The 18,085-nt window shown below is 42.8% G+C and overlaps 1 protein-coding gene across 3 annotated transcripts in view; it reads left to right on the top strand.

The window, feature by feature from the left end:
- Positions 1-18,085, top strand: part of PPARGC1A (PPARG coactivator 1 alpha) — a 608,542-nt gene that overhangs the window by 470,964 nt on the left and 119,493 nt on the right. The window contains exon 1 of one of the 3 annotated variants that reach the window (XM_088658461.1): positions 8,111-8,132. The exons of the other annotated variants lie outside the window; for them this stretch is intronic. The gene's annotated coding sequence lies outside the window, so the exon portion shown is untranslated. Of the gene's footprint in view, positions 1-8,110; positions 8,133-18,085 lie in introns of those variants that run through there. 3 annotated transcript variants of the gene reach the window in all.

Raw genomic sequence — 18,085 nt, 5'->3', positions numbered from 1 at the left:
ATGAAACACATGCTTCAACTTAAGCTTGGAAAGTGTGTGATCCGATGATAGGCACCTTCTTTTATGCAATAGCTAACAGATCAGTCCCCAAGCCTTCCTCCGTGCAAATGCCAGAGAAAGCTGCCTTTCATATTAAGGAGAGGAATGTCCTCTGTAACAAGCTCCTGTTTTTAAAATAACCAATATTTGTATGTATCTCAAATTGCCCAGAAGATATTTTTGTCTGCTTATTTGCATGATATGGAAACAATTTTCGGCAGCGAGTGTTTTAAGCTATTTTGGTGTTGCTTTTTCTTTTGGAGCGATCAGAAGGGTATACATTTAGGAACGTGTTTCTCTCTCTTCCCTTTTGAAGTCAGCAAAGTGTCTAATTTGCAGCAGAAGAGAGGGAAAGTTGGAAATAGTACATAGACGTACGTTTGAACTTGGGAAAAACTTTAAGGAGTTTTGAGAACCCATGTTTGAAAACAGTTGCTTGCAAATTCTCTCCCCCCCCCAGTTTTTCTTCTTCTTTTGGAGGAACTTGAATAGCTCTGAGCTGAGCATTCATTTCCCCATGTACAATCTAGAATGCTGCCCATTCCACTTCCTGCCAAGTTGGGTGGTGTGAAAGGGGAAAGGAAAGCAGGCTGCAGCCAGGTAAGGCAGAGGCAAAGCTGAAGGAAGCCTGTCACTGGGAGCAGCAAGAGTAAATGCGGAAGCAGCCTCCCCTGTTCTTCAAAACAGTCAGCAGGCTTGATAGAGAGGCCTTTATATGGGGTCGGGCAATTGCATATACCTATTGTGATCCGCTCTACTAAGAGGCATTGATTCTGGTCTGGTCAGGTCTTGCTGATCAGAAGGTCGGCGGTTCGAATCCCTGTGACGGGGTGAGCTCCCGTTGCTTGGTCCCAGCTCCTGCCAACCTAGCAGTTTGAAAGCACATCAAAATGCAAGTAGATAAATAGCGGGAAGGTAAACGACGTTTCCATGTGCTGCTCTGGTTTGCCAGAAGCGGCTTTGTCATGCTGGCCACATGACCTGGAAGCTGTACGCCGGCTCCCTCGGCCAATAATGCGAGATGAGCGCGCAACCCCAGAGTCGGTCACGACTGGACCTAATGGTCAGGGGTCCCTTTACCCTTTACCTTTATTGTGATCCGCTCTACTAAGAGGCATTGATTCTGGTCTGGTCAGGTCCCCTCCAGCCTTTGGCCAGAAATAGATTGATGGTTCAGAAGCTGATTCGCCACCTTAGGTAAAACCAGAGTCAGGATCCGGCGCCGTCTCGTGTCCACAAATGTAGAATCCAGGAGAAATTTCCACATGGGAAGAGAATAACACATTGAATGTATTTCTGCTTGCGGCATCACTTTTCAGGAGACACAGATAGCAATATTAGCATGTAAATAGTGCACACAGCAAGTTGTTTCGGATACACTGATCTCCATAATCCTTATGAAACCACACACAAACACCTTCCCTGTGATAGATCATCTCATTTGTCCTCATATTCTTTATGTGCTCCCTAATTCTTCAAGCAGCGTAATTTTCCAGGGGTGCAGTGCTCACCTGGGTTTGGTTCCCACCGGGAGGTCACGGGAGGTTTGCGTAATGTGTGCAACTATTTACAAATGTAGTGCAAATATTGAAAATAAATAAGTGAAAAAGTAAATACTGGTTGAACACAGTTGAAAAATATCTATTTGAACACTCAAAGAGACAATAAGAACCCACAGCTCCCACGCCAGATTTTGAGGGAGGCTGCCAGGCGCTCAAAAATGCTGTTAGCTTTTTCAGCGCCCCCCCCCCCCCAAACTCAGCTCCCTGACTCTGTCTGGCTCAAAGGTGCAGTCTGCACACACACAGCTTCACCTATTGGCTCCCATGGCAACCTGTCACCCATTGAAAATAACATAAGAGATGTGATGGGCTTGACTTTAGCTGTCCTCATCTAGTCCTTACCCCAATATCTTTATTCAGTGTTGTATATCGGGGACAAAGAGCATGTCTCCATTTGCATGTCCCACCCCCCAAGATCCCAGGCATACAAGCTACCCTTTAGATCTTGGTTTCAGTAGTGAGAAAGCCTATAGAAAGTTCTGAGCATGTTTGGTTGACTTTTAGGTTGGGCAAATTTGTCAGCTTTGGTTTCTCTCCGTTTCTCGTTTTCCAAATTTTCAGGGTGGCTCCCCACCTTTCCACATGAGCCTGCAAAATGTTGGGGTTTTTTTCATGAAAATTGACCCCTCCCCCTCCCCACCCCTCCCCCCACCTACCTCTCTCCCCCTTTCCTCCCCAATGTCTCAACAAAGGAAACGGATTTGTAAAAATGTTATGAGAGACATTGCACATATCTTTGTAAACCAAGAAAACCTTTAATAATAAAAAAATCCACCAGCATTTTAGTGATACATTTTTGCATTCTATTTTAACGAACACACACACTTTTTTGCAATGAAATTTGCCTTAATACAATGCATTTTTTGGTATGTTATTCTCATGAATATATGTATTTTTGTGCATGGTTCACTCTACCAGAAAACTGAAAAGTTAGGAGAACTGTGAATGGCAAAGGATGGCTGAGTTTTGGTTCATGTGTTTCAAAGAAGCAAGGAGGATAGGAAAAAAAGTCATTCGTGTTTCCTTGCGAATGTTTCTTATGCTCTTCCACAAGCCATAGTGTTTGAAGACATTCTCAGTGTAATACTTACTAGGTTGTAAGGCCCACTGAACACAGTATGACTTGCTTCTAAGAAAACATACATACGATTGTGCTGGCTGAAGAGGGATTCAAATTTGAATCTTAAGCATTCATATTCTAATATATATCCATTACACTAGCCTGGAGTTTTGAGGGAACTAGACATTCATGTCGAGAGACAAATCCTGCCAACTTCCCTGTGTTGTGTACTAGATGCACTTTATTTTCCTTTGTGTGAACATTCACCCTGTAACCCCCAACATGCTGTGTGGGATTTTGGATCGGGTTCAAGGAAACACTGTTCATCGATGGCACTGATCAGACCTGTTGGGCTTCATAGGAACCTTGCTTGAACTTTGTCTCCTGGAACATATTCAACATTCTTCAGCTTCACATTGCGGCAGCAGGTCAGTTGGCTTTCAAGGAAGCATGCCTGCCATTTCAGATCATATCTCTGAGGTATCTCTCTTATAAATATCGAATGAACCATAGGGTACCTGGGGGAAATAATTTGAAAATGACCATGGAGGGTTCATAGGCCCCAGCCCCTAAAAAGAGCAAAGGGTGTTGACTAATTGACAACTGGCAAGTTGACTGTAAGGGGGACTCCCTACAGGGAACCAGCCCCCATCATTCTAACGTCCACCTCATCAAGTACAGAGAGCACCAGTGGTTCTGAAGCAGCCAGAGGGGGGAGGAAGAGACTCGGAGGGGGAGAGAAATCAGAGTGAGGAACAATAGGAAAGCTCGGAGGCGGAGGGATGCAGGCAGACTCTTGGGGATACTGCAGAGCCGGGGAACCGACTGCTGAGGGAGGAAACTGAAAGGGCATCGCTCCTTCCGGCACCAGAAATGAGGAGAGCACCGCAACGAAGCTCAGGGGGTGGTGTTTTGAGGTGCCCAGACTACTTTGCTGGTGTAGGAACAGACGTACGCCATTGCCAGATTCTGATTAGGGATGAGAGGTCATGTTTTAAGCTGTCTCTACACTGTAAATATAAGGGACCCAGGTGGTGCTGTGGGTTAAACCACTGAGCCTAGGGCTTGCTGATCAGAAGGTCGGCGGTTCGAATCCCTGTGACGGGGTAAGCTCCCATTGCTTGGTCCCAGCTCCTGCCAACCTAGCAGTTCGAAAGCACGTCAAAATGCAAGCAGATAAATGGGAACCGCTACAGCGGGAAGGTAAATGCCGTTTCCATGTGCTGCTCTGGTTTGCCAGAAGCAGCTTTGTCATGCTGGCCACATGACCTGGAAGCTATACGCCGGCTCCCTCGGCCAATAATGCGAGATGAGCGCGCAACCCCAGAGTTGGTCATGACTGGACCTAATGGTCAGGGGTCCCTTTACCTTTTACACTGTAAATAGATAGCACAATAAACTTCTTTGAAGACAAACTGGACACAGGCGGAGTTACTCTAGAGTAGCCACGATGACCCTCTGACATTGACAAATGCCTTTTTTCCCCAACTTTCTTCACATCACATGCAGAAACCACCAGCTCCCAGCTCCACACACCAGGGGGCGGGATTCCTTGCATGCTCAAGCCCTCCATATTGTAATGTATGATTGATATTAATTAGGTTTTTGCAAAGTACCATGCTCCTCAACTTGAGCTGAACCAGAAATAAATAGGTAGCCATATATTAAAGCTTTATTAGTTGAAGAGAAGGAGACGGTGAAGGCACCTATATGAAACTCAAGGTATGTTGGCTTCTGCTTGTATTAATGTTGGCAGCGCCTTGAGATTAATTTGGTGACCACCATGGGTAAAGAATAAGAAACAGCACACCGTAATATAACTATGTTTACTGATTCATTTCTGGGATTAAAACTTATTGCCGCATTATATATGCAAGAGCAGACTCCCCTCCCCTGCCCATTCCTTTGGGAGATGAAGGGAGGCACATTTTGGTAATTAAAGTGAATGTTGCCCTCTAAAGAGTCAGACATAGAAAACTTGTCGTTCAGGCTCTCATTACACGAGATTGGGGAGCAAATCTTTGGGATATCAGCATTCTGTACCCTCTTGTTTCTGTTTTGTGATGTGATAACATCTATTTAATATGCCATTCAACAGCGCAGGTCAAATGTCATTTTCTAACATCATGTTACTTCCTGTCTCATCAGTATGTACAAGACAGGACGAGCCTTGCATCTTAAAACATTAGAAAGCAAGGGTCATAATGAAATAACACAACAGAAATATCGCATGGATCCTAAAAGCAATTATATTAAAGGGCTTTCCATTTTGACACATTTAGATTAAGAAGTCTTTCCTGTTTCATGCGCCTGCTGTCAAGAACGTTGTTAAAACAAGGAAACTACCTCCAAAGAGAATAACTTTTATACACCAAAATGCAAAAGGGATAAGCACTAAATATATGGGCAGATATATTATGCTGTAACGTCGATTTGTGGTGTTCTTAATACAAAGCACAGTAGGGCTTAATTAAAAAGTGATTGTACCGATCTATCACAAACCTGCATTAAGGATATAGATGCCAAGAAAATTAAGTTGAATAGGTGGTAGTAATGAAATTGATTTTTTATTGAATAGTTTTTATTTCTCCAGCTTTGTTTTCTAATCCGGCCTCTTCATCAGTTAAGTGTGAGACATTCTTCAGCCAGATTCTTTTTAACTTCAGCATGCAGCTGGTTTTTGATACCAGAATTTGCATTTCCATTAATCCTTTGTATTTTTATTTTATTTTTTAATGTTTGAAACTGCTGATAAAGACTTGAAGACTTAATCATGGCAGTAAATGAAGAAGAACAAACCCTTTCAGCCTTTTTCATTCCCTTCTGCTTCCTTCAGCCGAATGCTCAGGTTGCTACCAGAGCAAAGCTGTTTTGCTGGATTTTTTTTATTTCATGTAAGCAAAAGTCTGAGACACGCTAAGAAGGCTCCAGGCAGTCCCATAACTGTACTTTATTCCTTCATAGACAAATCCCCAGCAAACAGCCACGTGTTTTCTGAACCCAATATGTTTAATGTTCCACTGATATAACACTGCACAGGAGACAAAATGGACACAACTCACTAACTACTTCTTGTGTGTAAAGGTAAAGGGGCCCCTGGCCATTAGGTCCAGTCGTGACCGACTCGGGTTGCGCGCTCATCTCGCTTTATTGGCCAAGGGAGCCGGCGTACAGCTTCCGGGTCATGTGGCCAGCATGACTAAGCCGCTTCTGGCAAACCAGAGCAGCACACGGAAACGCCGTTTACCTTCCCGCTTGGAGCGGTACCTATTTATCTACTTGCACTTTGACGTGCTTTCGAACTGCTAGGTTGGCAGGAGCTGGGACCGAGCAACGGGAGCTCATCCCGTTGCAGGGATTTGAACCACTGACCTTCTGATCAGCAAGCCCTAGGCTCTGTGGTTTAACCCACAGCGCCACCTTTAAATAACTGTGAGCACGTTCTGCAAATCCATGAGCACAATCCAGCCACGGTTAAGCACACAGAAGGGGAAGGGATTTTAAAACGCTGAAATTTGCCCACCTGTTCTCCTTCTCCCCCCCCCCCCGTCTTTTTTGCCCTCAAGAAAAAATAACCGAAGGAGGGTTCTGTGGCTACCTTGACACTCTCTTGACTGCTACTTTTAAAGGCAAACACATACTTTGTAGGCTGAAGTCTGGTAATTCTACCCCCAAAGAAACAGGTACATAATGCCATTCATAATGAGAGTCTACAGAAAGCAAAGCCAGAGGCGTTACACTGAGAAAGGCCAAGCAGAGTTACCCTATAAAGAATGAAATGCTTGGACACTGTGCTTAGGAAACCCTTCCCCCAACTCCCAACATGGAAACATCCTTGATATAACCCACTAGCAGCCCTCCGTTGTAGCCTGCAGGAGCATTTGATCAGGGGCGTAGCGAGCCTCTGCGACACCCGGGGCGGCAAATTGCCATGCACCCGGGGGGGGGGGAGTCGCTATGTGAGTGCATGCAAACACTTCTCACTGCCTTCAGCCTTTTCTTCAGTTGATTGATAGACTTCTTGTAATAGGTGTTTACCTTTAAACATACACACCCCACTAACACCACCAGGGCACACAAAGGAGACTGGGTATTATTATTTTAAAAAAAAATATGTTCCATGGCTGATGTTTAGTGAAGGAAGGGTTAGGGGAAGCTGGATCCACCGCACATAGGAAGAAATTCAAAAGGAGAATGTGTTTACCTCTGTTGGTGAGCGGCAAATCTATTCACAACGGGAGAAATTAACAAAAGGAAAGCATAGCTGTCAAGTTATCCCTTTTTTAAAGGGATTTTCCCTTATGCTGAATAGGCTTCCTCGCGAGAAAAGGGAAAACTTGGCAGCTATGAAGGAAAGATTTTCTACAGGGAAAGGGTTCGGGGAGTGAGTATAAATTTGGCCTTCCAAATTGCTCCAAAGGCAACCTGTCTGGGAACTGGGATAAGCACAACTTCAATGTTATGTGCAATTACCTGCAAATAGCATGCCCCACAGAACTTAGTGGACTTATGGCTGGGGAAACACGCATAGGATCAGTGTGCACAAGAGAATTTTTACCACTTGGCAGCAGATTGCAGAAGGGCAGCAGAAATACAAAGGGGAAAGAAAGTGGGTCGCCCCCCCCCCCAATCCTCTTAGGTGTATATAGTGTGTGCAAAACCTGAATAGAACAGCATGGGAATGGGGGCAAGCTAGAAGCAGGTGCAAGATACTGAACCGAGAAGCAAGGCCTACACTCAACTGTTGGGCCTGATTTGGAAGCATTTATAGCTAAGCACAGATCAGAGCCAAGAATTTGCTGGTTGGGGTGGACAACACCCTGAGCTGAAGAGAACATTATCTCTTGTGAGAGTTATTTGGATCCTGTGCAGAGTCTGAACCAATAAGCTCTCTGCACTGAGAGAGAGTCACAACATGTTATTTTTAATAATAATGATTAATAATAATAATAATAATAATAATAATAATAATTTATTATTTATACCCCGCCCATCTGGCTGGGTTTCCCCAGCCACTTTGGGCGGCTTCCAACCGAATATTAAAAACAGTACAGCATCAAACATTAAAAACTTCCCTAAACAGGGCCGCCTTCAGTTGTCTTCTAAATTTTATTTACTTATTTATTGAATTGGTATTCTGCCCTATACCCACAGGTCTCCGGGCAGTTTACAGAGTAACTGCAAACGGCCTTTAAACTTGTTACAAAAAAGGTTGTAAATACAAATCAACACATTGCTTTTAAACAACTTAGCAAGGCTGCCCAGTTCTCTGAGGTCCTCACAGTACTTGTTAATATTGTCTGGTAGCTATTCTCTTTGGTTCCAGAGAGAGAGAGAGAGAGAGAGAGAGAGAGAGAGAGAGAGAGAGAGAGAGAGAGAGAGAGAGAGAGAGAGAGAGAGAGTCAGATAAGCAAGTTGCTTCCTCAATAAGCTGGAAGATTCTGAGAGAGACCCAGACTCCAAAGAATGAGGTAGGTAGCTGTGTTGGTCTGAGTCGAAACCAAATAAAATTTAAAAATTCCTTCAGTAGCACCTTAAAGACCAACTACTGTAAGTTTTTATTTTGGTATGAGCTTTCGTGTGCATGCATGGGTATCTGAAGAAGTGTGCATGCAAATGAAAGCTCATACCAAAATAAAAACTTAGTTGGTCTTTAAGGTGCTACTGAAGGATTTTTTGTTATTTTATTTGGTTCCAAAGAATGAGTTATCGATTAACATATGCATTGAAATAAAAACCACTCCATTCCCTTGTTCAGCTTTAGCCACAAAAGCACCTTTTGCACTTGCTGCAGTCATTGGCAAAACATACATTCTGCAAATGAAAACTTCTACTAAGTTCTATACACCATAGCTATCAAGTTCTCCCTTTTTTTAAAGGGAAATTCCCTTATGCTGAATAGGCTTCCTCGCGAGAAAAGGGAAAACTTGACAGCTATGCATACACAATGAACACTCCCCACTGCACCTGCAACTTGTTGGTCCTGGCTGGTTCTTTTTAGTTGAGCTAGTTGAAAGCCTTGGATTTCTTCAGTTTAATGTGAAACCAGGGAGAGGGCACAGAGGATGGAGAGACTTGGTAGGGCACAGCCCTGCCTTTCCACGTTAAGATTAGCATTTGAACAAGTGTGTATTCAGTTGTTCCTGGGTGATTGGGCAATCTATCCATTAATCAAGATGTTGTGTAGCTCCCAGAGTTTCTTTGTGCTCATAGCTACAAATCTTATTTGCAGTTGGTTAGAGATTGGTGCTGATAATGCCAAGTTTGTAGGTTTGATCCCCCCGTATGGGACAGCTGCGTATTCTTGCACTGCAGGAGGTTGGACTAGATGATCCTCAGGGTCCCTTCCAACTCTACAATTCTATGTTTCTGAGATCTGTGGCTCCACCCCTGTCAATATGCAACCATAGAAAATATAATCCCAGGGCTCACCCCACAAATTCACAAGGTGGATGTTCTCCTATGTGGCGGTATAATATTTGAAAGAAATGCTGGTAGTTATAGCTTGGGACTGGTCATCAAAAAAGGGTGATGGGTAAATCATTGATATGTTAGGAATTCTGAGCACCAACAGTAAAAGATCGTGTTTTCTATCAGCGTGTCATTTTTCAAAAGTGCCTCTGTATTTATGAGGCGGACCTTGTTCTCAATGATTAAAATGTTTTCAAGTTGTTTGTGTCTTTTCTATATCAGCATTTTTGGGTTTTAGAAAAAGTTGTAAGAACTATGACTTTCCTACTTGCTGTTTGGGAAGATTTACTCATTTATATAATTTTTTTTTAAAGGAAATGAATTTGGCAATACCTTTCTCCCCCATATAAAAATGTCTGGCAGTAGATTGTCATTTGGTAGTTTAACAATCAGCTGCCATTAAATGACCCAAATGTTTGCCATTTGCTCCCTTGCACACATTTTGCAGGAGACAAAATGTAAATACTGTATATTTACCGGACAAGAATTAATATCCACTACAGTATAGTTTATGGCATAAGAACTAATAAAGGATTACCATTTACCATCGTTTTTCCATCTACCTTAAGGCTATCTCACTACTCTGCCCCCAACGAATATGTCTGCAGTTTGCACTGCATACTCCCATTCAGTGTTAAAAGGAAATCTGCAAACAATGTAATATTATATTGAGCTGGAGCGCAAACACCATTTTCATTTTCTTTGTAAACAGGGACACGTGAGAATGAAACAGCTGGAGATATACCTCCAGAAGATCCCCTGGGGTATTTCACAGTCATTTCTTTTTTGTATGCAGCCTTGGTGTAATAAATTGATAATAATATGATGATGATGAAGTGTTCTCGTTTTCTCTTTGTTTGCTGGGTTGTTATTTTTGATATTATTATCTTAAGAACTGGAGCCTTGCAGGGTGTGCCTGAAATTTCAGAAGCTGAAACAATCAAAAAGTGAAGTTTCCCGTGAGTAAGAACCAGCCCATCTACTGCACCAGGCCAGCAACCCATCTGATGATTCTTGTGCAATGCTGGCTGGCAATAGCATTTCAAAGTCTCAGGCAGAGATCTTTCCAGCCCTGTTCCCTGAGATCAAATCAACCAAACATGCTGGAAACTGAACTCGAGATCATCTATCTGCATGGAAAGCCGAAGCAGTTTCACTGAGTTATGGCATGGCATGAACTATTTTGTACCTCTAGCTCACACCGGTGTGGTGTCTGAATGAGAATGTTATGACAGCTTGCAACGTTTGTACACTGGTTTTATTGGCATTTGGAAAGAATGCCACACACATGCCATTACAGCAAATGGCACGTAAAATAATATTGCATCCTTGGTCATCTCCTGCTTTTGCTAATATTGGTAAGGTGGTGAACTGCTTGAATCAAATCAAGGAGGAATGAGTGTAGGAGAGGTTTTCAGCAGGACAGGTAGCATGTGGATTCCCTTGCTGTTCAGACTAGTGAAGAAGCCTGACTTGCAAGCTTTTGTAGGGGCCAGGCCTTATCTCATAATCTGTTCCGACCTGTCATTGTTCATGAGGATCCCCCTAACCCCCCCCCCCCCGCCCCAGGTCTAGCTTCTGCAATTCCATCTTTTGGCCAAGTCATGATGGCCAAATCTCTCAGGCTAGGAGTTGCGACCAGCTGGTGATTTAAATAAAATAAAATAAAATTCAGTGACATTCAACTGCTCCCAGTTCTTTCCTCACAATCACAAACGAATCTTCCATGCTCAACCATCCCTGTGCACTTTTAAAAGTGGAGAAGTTGGCGGAAAGCCTACATCCTGCCATTTTTCCCAGTCGCCTTGATTTTGAATATGTTTATCTCAGGGGTAGCCAAAGTGGTGCGCTCTACATTTTCATAGAATCATAGAATTGTAGAGTTGGAAGGGACTGCTAGGATCATCTGGTTCATCTTTTGCCCAACATGGGACTTGAACCCACAACCCTCAGTTGCTCTACCAACTGAGCTGTAGCCCAACAACTGTAGCCAACATGGCCAGGGACAAGACATGATGGGAGTTTCAGTGCAACCTTGTCAGTATTGTAATGTCTCATTCTCACATTGCACAATGTTTCGGGTTACCTTTAATTACTTAATTGATGTATGAGTATGGGAACTATTTAAATGTCTCCTCCCTCTCTCTGTTCCTCTGCTGAAGAAGATGGATGTGAGCGTTGTCTTGCTGTTTTGTTATTTGCTTTATAAATAAAACCTTTGATGTTACTATTCCAACCACAGTTGCTTCTGCTGCATTCTGCTGTAAAGGACTTAGTTTACTATCTGCAAAAGGGCGTTTAACGCTCACACAACCATGGTAACAGGGCACCACATTGGCGAGTTGAAAAGTGTTCATGGAATATGTGCCCTAAAATAATGGATTAGTTCTGGCATTATTATGAGGTTCCTTTTCCTGCAAATAAATCCTGTGACTAAGCTGTTGTTTCGGGTCTGGGGTTTTCCTCAACGGGGGTCTGCAGATATTCTTAAATTGCATCAGATTGCCTGAGAGTTTTGGTTGTGGGTTGCAGAAAGAGCAAGCATATTTGGCAATCTAATTTCAATTGTAGCCTGACATAACATTTAACCTGGAGGTACAATTGCCCTTAGAAGCTAGGATTCTTTAAAATGATTGTCTTTGAAATGATGCTAATTCACTCACAGCTGCATTCCAGAAAGACTTGGGTGTGCTGCCCCCCCTCTCTCTGTGTGTTTGTTTGTTTGTAAAGCAACTGTTAAAATTCACTTTGAGAATAACCAGTTTTTATGGATGAGAAAAAGTTTTGGAAGTTGAGCAATAAATATTACTAGATAGAAAAATAATTACAGGTGTTATAGGGGGGGAACCCTTTTCACATGTTCACTGAGAGTTGGCAACAGGATTGTGTGGGCTTTGTTCAGTCAAAGGTTAGAGCAGAATCTCTCTCGGGGGGGGGGGGGTTTCTCAGCACAATCTGGAATCCATGATCACTTGACAAACTTAGTTGGTCTCTAAGGAATCAAACAGGGCACAATCCACTAAAACGTACACCTATGCCAACCTCACCGACACGACTAGAAGTTTGGCAGGACCGGAACATAGTTCCTATTATTTCAGTGTCCAGTAGAACATCCCAGAGGATTGCACTTAAAGTTTGGGAAAGCCTTATGCTATTTGAAATATTTTATTGCATTTTTTAAAAAAAAGTTGCTTGCTGTTCATTTGGCTACTCAGAGAATACAAGCCAGTCAAAGATCTTAAACAAAAATGGGCCTCTTTCTAGTAAACAGAAAATTTATGTCATGCATCAGACTGCTTTAATATGAGAAAAGCCAAGCACAGGGGCCAAGTTCAAAAGAGAACAGGCTGATTCAAATAAAGTGAAGATCTATCAATGGGCAGATTTCATTTGAAGATGAGAAATGCTTTGCTAAGGCTGGCTGTCGGCTACCACTAGTTCATTTAAAACGAAATTCTCCCAGGCAATACAGTTGCCTATTGTCTTTTCCCTCTGTTCCTTTATTCAAAGGCACTTTGTTCAGGTGGGAGTTACCATACAGTGTGTGTTTAAAATAAATGGTATCATTTAAGGGATATAGTACTTAAATTTCAGTACCGCGTTGCTGACTATGTACCATCGGCCACATTGTGAATAACGATGAAGTAATGTGATTCCTTTGTGATCCCCTTCTCCCAATAGCTTTTGTTGCACCCACACTCTACTTTAAAAGGTTCTGTTAGAGAAAATGTATCCTAGTAATAAAATCAGGGTAGCTGAAGTGGATGTTTTCATACTGATCATTTCTTCCCCAACAGGTGATAATGAGGCCAGATGTGATTTATTCCTTGGTGTCGGCTTGCATAAGAACCTGTGAAGGAGACTTTGCATCCTCCAGTTGGTTATAGTGATTATTGGCTGCGGCAGCAGCTACAGACAGTCGGAGAGCTTTGTTGTAGTCCTCTTTTGGCAGCACTTTTTATTGCTGCTTCAGAGGGTAGAATGGAAGGACAAGGAAGTTGTAGTGAACGACAAGTAATGGCAGCCGTTCTACTAAACAGGGCTAGAGTGGAACAATGGTTAGTCATTGCTCTCCCTTGTTCGAATACAATTTTCTTTCACAAAGTAATCTTCTTGGGTTGGTTCAGACATGATGTTCTCAGACGTAAAAAAAAATATATACTTTGGAGAACTGGGAATGTGTCAAAGATCCTGTCACCTTCCCCTCTGTGATGTGCTCCCTGCTTCCCTCATTTCAGCAAACCAATGTTGGAATATTTGTGAATATTCCAACATGCCAGGGAAAGCTTCATTTGCTCAGATTTCTGCATGTGCTTCCAGGCAATCTCTTTATTGAGCAGGGAGATTAGATGATGTTGGCTATTACCTCTGGGTATAGGGCGGTATATAAATTCAATAAATAATGAGAAGAAATAATGACCACTCTTTCTGTTTGCAGGAAGGTTAGATGGTTGTTACATTGTTACACAGGGCTATCTTAAGCATATGTGGCACCGGGGTGCAAATATCCGCCCGACACCCGCCCTCCAGGTTGCCCAGTCCCAGGCACACAGGAGGGCGGAGCCGGCTGGCCCCCTCAGCGTCTCGCTGGCTTGGTCGCCCCAAACCCGCTGCGCAGAAGAGCCCGCTCTGACTGACAGGCGGGCTCTTCCCCAGACTCAACTCTCAGGCCCCAGACTCTTGGCCTGGCGCCCCTGTAGAGCCCAGTGCCTGGGTGCCCCGCACCCCTAGCCTTGCACCTATGGGTAAAACGGCCCTGTTGTTACATTGGTGCATGTTTTCCAGTGGTTTTGCTATCAGTGTCTTTGTTCCAAAAAGTCTGATCTTTTATTGCACAGGAGCTCCCAATCAACTTGAATTCCGCGCTCTGAACTTGCCAGTATGTGACTGAATCCCACTTGAAATTAGTGACTGTCTGTAAGTTTCCCGTGTTTGGCTGTTGCCTGAAACAAAAATGGAAGAAGAAATGCACAAAAAAAGTTACACCCCTAAAAACTGTTGTAAATGACTAATATAATATGACAATTCCTCTCTTACCTGATCCTCTTTCAATCAGATTATTCTTTTACTAGTAAGAGAAAATAAAATAAAATCCACTTCTACGTGGATTAATAGAAGATCAAATATACAAACCTGAAAGTTTGGGTTTTCTCTCCTATTTATAGGAAACTTAAAAGAAGGAGAACATGTGTTGGCAAAATATGATGAGCAAATATTAATGTAACATTGTGGGCTGCAAATGCAAGTTTTAATACTGTTTATTAATAACAATAATAGGAGGATTGCATTTTTTTTAAAAAAATAAGGGATGGACCAAAACACATTTAGAAAAACAACCACCACAATGAATTCTTTGAAAAATAACAAGACCCACTCTGAAGGTTTTGTGCAGGTTGATGATTCCAACCCAGGGATCCCCAAACTTCAGCCCTCCAGATGTTTTGGACTACAGTTCCCATCATCCCTGACCACTGGTCCTGTTAGCTAGGGATCATGGGAGTTGTAGGCCAAAACATCTGGAGGGCTGCAGTTTGGGGATGCCTGTTCCAACCCATCATGCTGTTTCATATATTTTATTCTTGCTGAGAGATGAAGTATGTGCCTTAACGAGGTGCTTACATGTGTCTCAAGACTGCAAGAATTTTGCAGGATGGATTCAAGCATATAGTAAAAAAGTTAGGTTTGTGCAATTAAAGTGGATTAAAGAGCTCTGTCACCTTAGCATAATAAATCCACTTTAAAAAAAAAAGGGGGGGGGAAACATATTTTTGTGGTTAGTAAAGTGATGGGAGGGAAAGCATTGAAAAGTGTGGAATGATTAAACACCCAGTAAGCAAGTAAGGATGAATGCTCATTCTCCATACAACAAGAGACTCACATTACTGTTTTGAAAATACACCGTGCTGTCACCAGTCAAATCCCAACATTGCATGAACCACCTTCCACTTGCACAATGGAACGTTGCCTTCGTTTCCTTCCCTCTCCAGCTCCCCAAGCATTCCTGGAATCTGCCCCTCAACTTTCCAGATTAGATCTCGAGAGTGGGAAGAGGGTTGCAAAGGGGAAATGAAGCCCCGTTGTGCAACTGGAAGTCTGTTCTGCTGGCACACAGACAATATTGAAAACAACATTGGCCAGCCCAACGTAGCAGTCTTATCCTCTCTGATTTGGGAATAGATCTACAACCTGCTCCTATTTCAAGGAACAGTTCCTTATTTGGTAACCTTGAAATAAGGAATGGATAGGAAACCTCACTGGGAGTCCTGCCAATGAACACTTACTACTGAGTTCAGATGATCTAGGATCACAATGCACGGATACGTACCATGTGACCATTCATGTACTGTACTGATTTGGTGTTGATTTCATTTCACTTTCTCATCTTTCTGTCATTTTTGGTTTGTCCATGGTTGGACGTCTAAGAAAAAAGGAGTGCACTTTGATCATGGAAAGTCTGATTTTTAAAGAAAATGCCAATTTCAGCTTGCTTAATCAATGATACCTAATCAAGCTCTTTTCTCGACAATGTTAAGGAAGTCAAACCAATTGAATTAAATGAATGCCAGGCTATTATATAAACACTCTAAAGGTGTTAAATTGAATGTGATGGTTTGTTAATGGAAACAAAGAATAGCTTTCAATTTGTTTCAGTATTTCTTCTAATCTATATTATGGCAGTAAACGCCTGAAAAATATGGTAAAGGCAGGAGGAAGCATTATAACAGTGCTTTCATGAAAACCAGTATCATTTTAGTAAGTGTTAACTGACATTGGCCAGGATCCAAAGTATCACAGATCCAGTTCCTTGCACCCAAGGAGGCTTTGAGCTTGTTTCTTGACTATCACAGCTCTGTTGTCCCCATGCTATAGGGCAAACCACTTTTGCTAACAAGAGTTTCAAAAACAGTTTGGCTGGTAGCTGTTGTCCAAGTGAAATTCCCACTAGGCATGCCCAATTCCTTGGATATTCCCATGGAAGTTCCTGGGAGCCTAGCCCATGTATCCCTCTCAAAGCCCTGCAGTTTTTGAATCTGCATTTTTGCACAGCATGAACACAAAATGGTACTGGACTATACCAAACGGTACTTGCCAAAAAGGAGGACAAAAGATGGACACAGCTCTGCATAAAATGTGCATGTGCTAATTGCTATGTATAGATGCACATCTAGAAACGATTGCTGCAATTTAATTTAAAAATATTGCCCATTTCGCTATAGTGGGGAACACTGTAACCGGATGACCCACACATGTCTGCTAATGGCCAGCTTCAAGCCTCTTATTATGGTAGTTTTTTATCTTAAAATTGGACTCGGACCAGGCCACCCGTCAAAGAGTTGTACAGAATGGCACTTGACCACATTACAAAGCAATTTCAAAATTTCCATGGGCTACAGTTTGAAATTAGAAAGCCATAGCCATACAGAGCAAAAAGGTGTCTAAGGAGGAGGCAATGTGTTTTGAGTAGTTTTCTCTTCTGTTTTGTGATAGCAGCCGTGGGGCTTTAACAACTAACTGTGGGACTTTCAGAAATCTAACAGGTACAGTTCTCACCAGAATGGGGGAAACTTCATTTGCTGAATTTCTACTTAATACACTAAGCACCAGCAGAAGGGGGAAGTGGAAATGGCGGTGGTTATAGCCTCAGGGAGAGACGCAGGTGGTGCTGTGGTCTAAACCACTGAGCCTTGGGCGGCGGTTTGAATCCCCACGACGGAATGAGCTACCGTTGCTCGGTCCCTGTTCCTGCCAGCCAAGCAGTTCAAAAGCAAGTAGATCAATAGGTACCGCTCCGGCGGGAAGGTAAATGGCGTTTCCATGCACTGCTCTGGTTCACCAGAAGCGGCTTAGTCTTGCTGGCCACATGACCCGGAAGCTGTCTGCGGACAAACGCCGGCACCCTTGGCCTATAGAGCGAGATGAGTGCCGCAACCCCAGAGTCGTTTGTGACTGGACCTAACAGTCAGGTACCTTTACCTTTACCTTTATAGCCTCAGGGCATTACTGATGTTAGAAAATATTCCATCAGTAAGAACATTTGGAAAAACCACTGAAGTATTCTTTAGGCCTTCAGTTAGTGGCATTGCTTATAGCATAGAGAATTGCAAGTGTTTTTTGTTGTTAATGGTAACATTTAGATTACCGGTATTAGTATTATTTATTAAATGTGTTAATTGCTTTATCAACACAAAGCAACTTGCAACCAAGCAAGCAAGCAAAAACAATGCATTAAAACCACAAGGATTACTTAAGTAATTGATTTCTATACTTGTTGGCATCAATGGCATTGGGAAATGTAGACCTGAAATCCAGAAGGCAAACGATAGATGGCTAGATATGAAGCTGAAAGACTGGACGTTTTCTCTGAAATACCAGTAGAATGGAACCAACCAGATTGCCATTAAAATTCAAAAGATGACAGAGCAGCTTTGAAACTGATTGGCAAGGGAAAGCTAATAAGAGCTGAGGGGCATCTAGTTTGGGGCAAATCATCTCTAAGAGATGAGCATGAAAATATTCAAGGTTGTCCAGATGGGCGCAGGCTAGAACTAGGCAATGAAACTACAGTGGGACATGGTGGCGATTCCTAGTGCCATAGAGAAAAACAAAGTTAACAAACATATGTGGAGAGGCACTGGGTATAGACTTTTACTGTATATGTAAATGCAAAGCCTTGAAGCCAAGATGAGTAACACCGCAGACCCATCTGGAACGGATTAATTCACTTTCCATTACTTTCAATGGGAAAGTTCGCTTCAGTTTATGAACGCTTCAGTTTAAGTACAGACTTCCAGAACCAATTACACTCATACTTCGGGTTAAGTACGCTTCAGGTTGAGTACTCCGCGGACCCATCTGGAACGGATTAATCCACTTTCCATTACTTTCAATGGGAAAGTTCGCTTCAGGTTAAGTACGCTTCAGGTTAAGTACAGACTTCCGGAACCAATTGTGG

This window comes from Zootoca vivipara, chromosome Z1 (genome assembly GCF_965207765.1).
Source record: "Zootoca vivipara chromosome Z1, rZooViv2.hap1.1, whole genome shotgun sequence".
NCBI classification, from domain to species: domain Eukaryota; kingdom Metazoa; phylum Chordata; class Lepidosauria; order Squamata; family Lacertidae; genus Zootoca; species Zootoca vivipara.
Note: the sequence above shows the minus strand (reverse complement) of the source record. Positions and strands in the feature narration are given on the sequence as shown.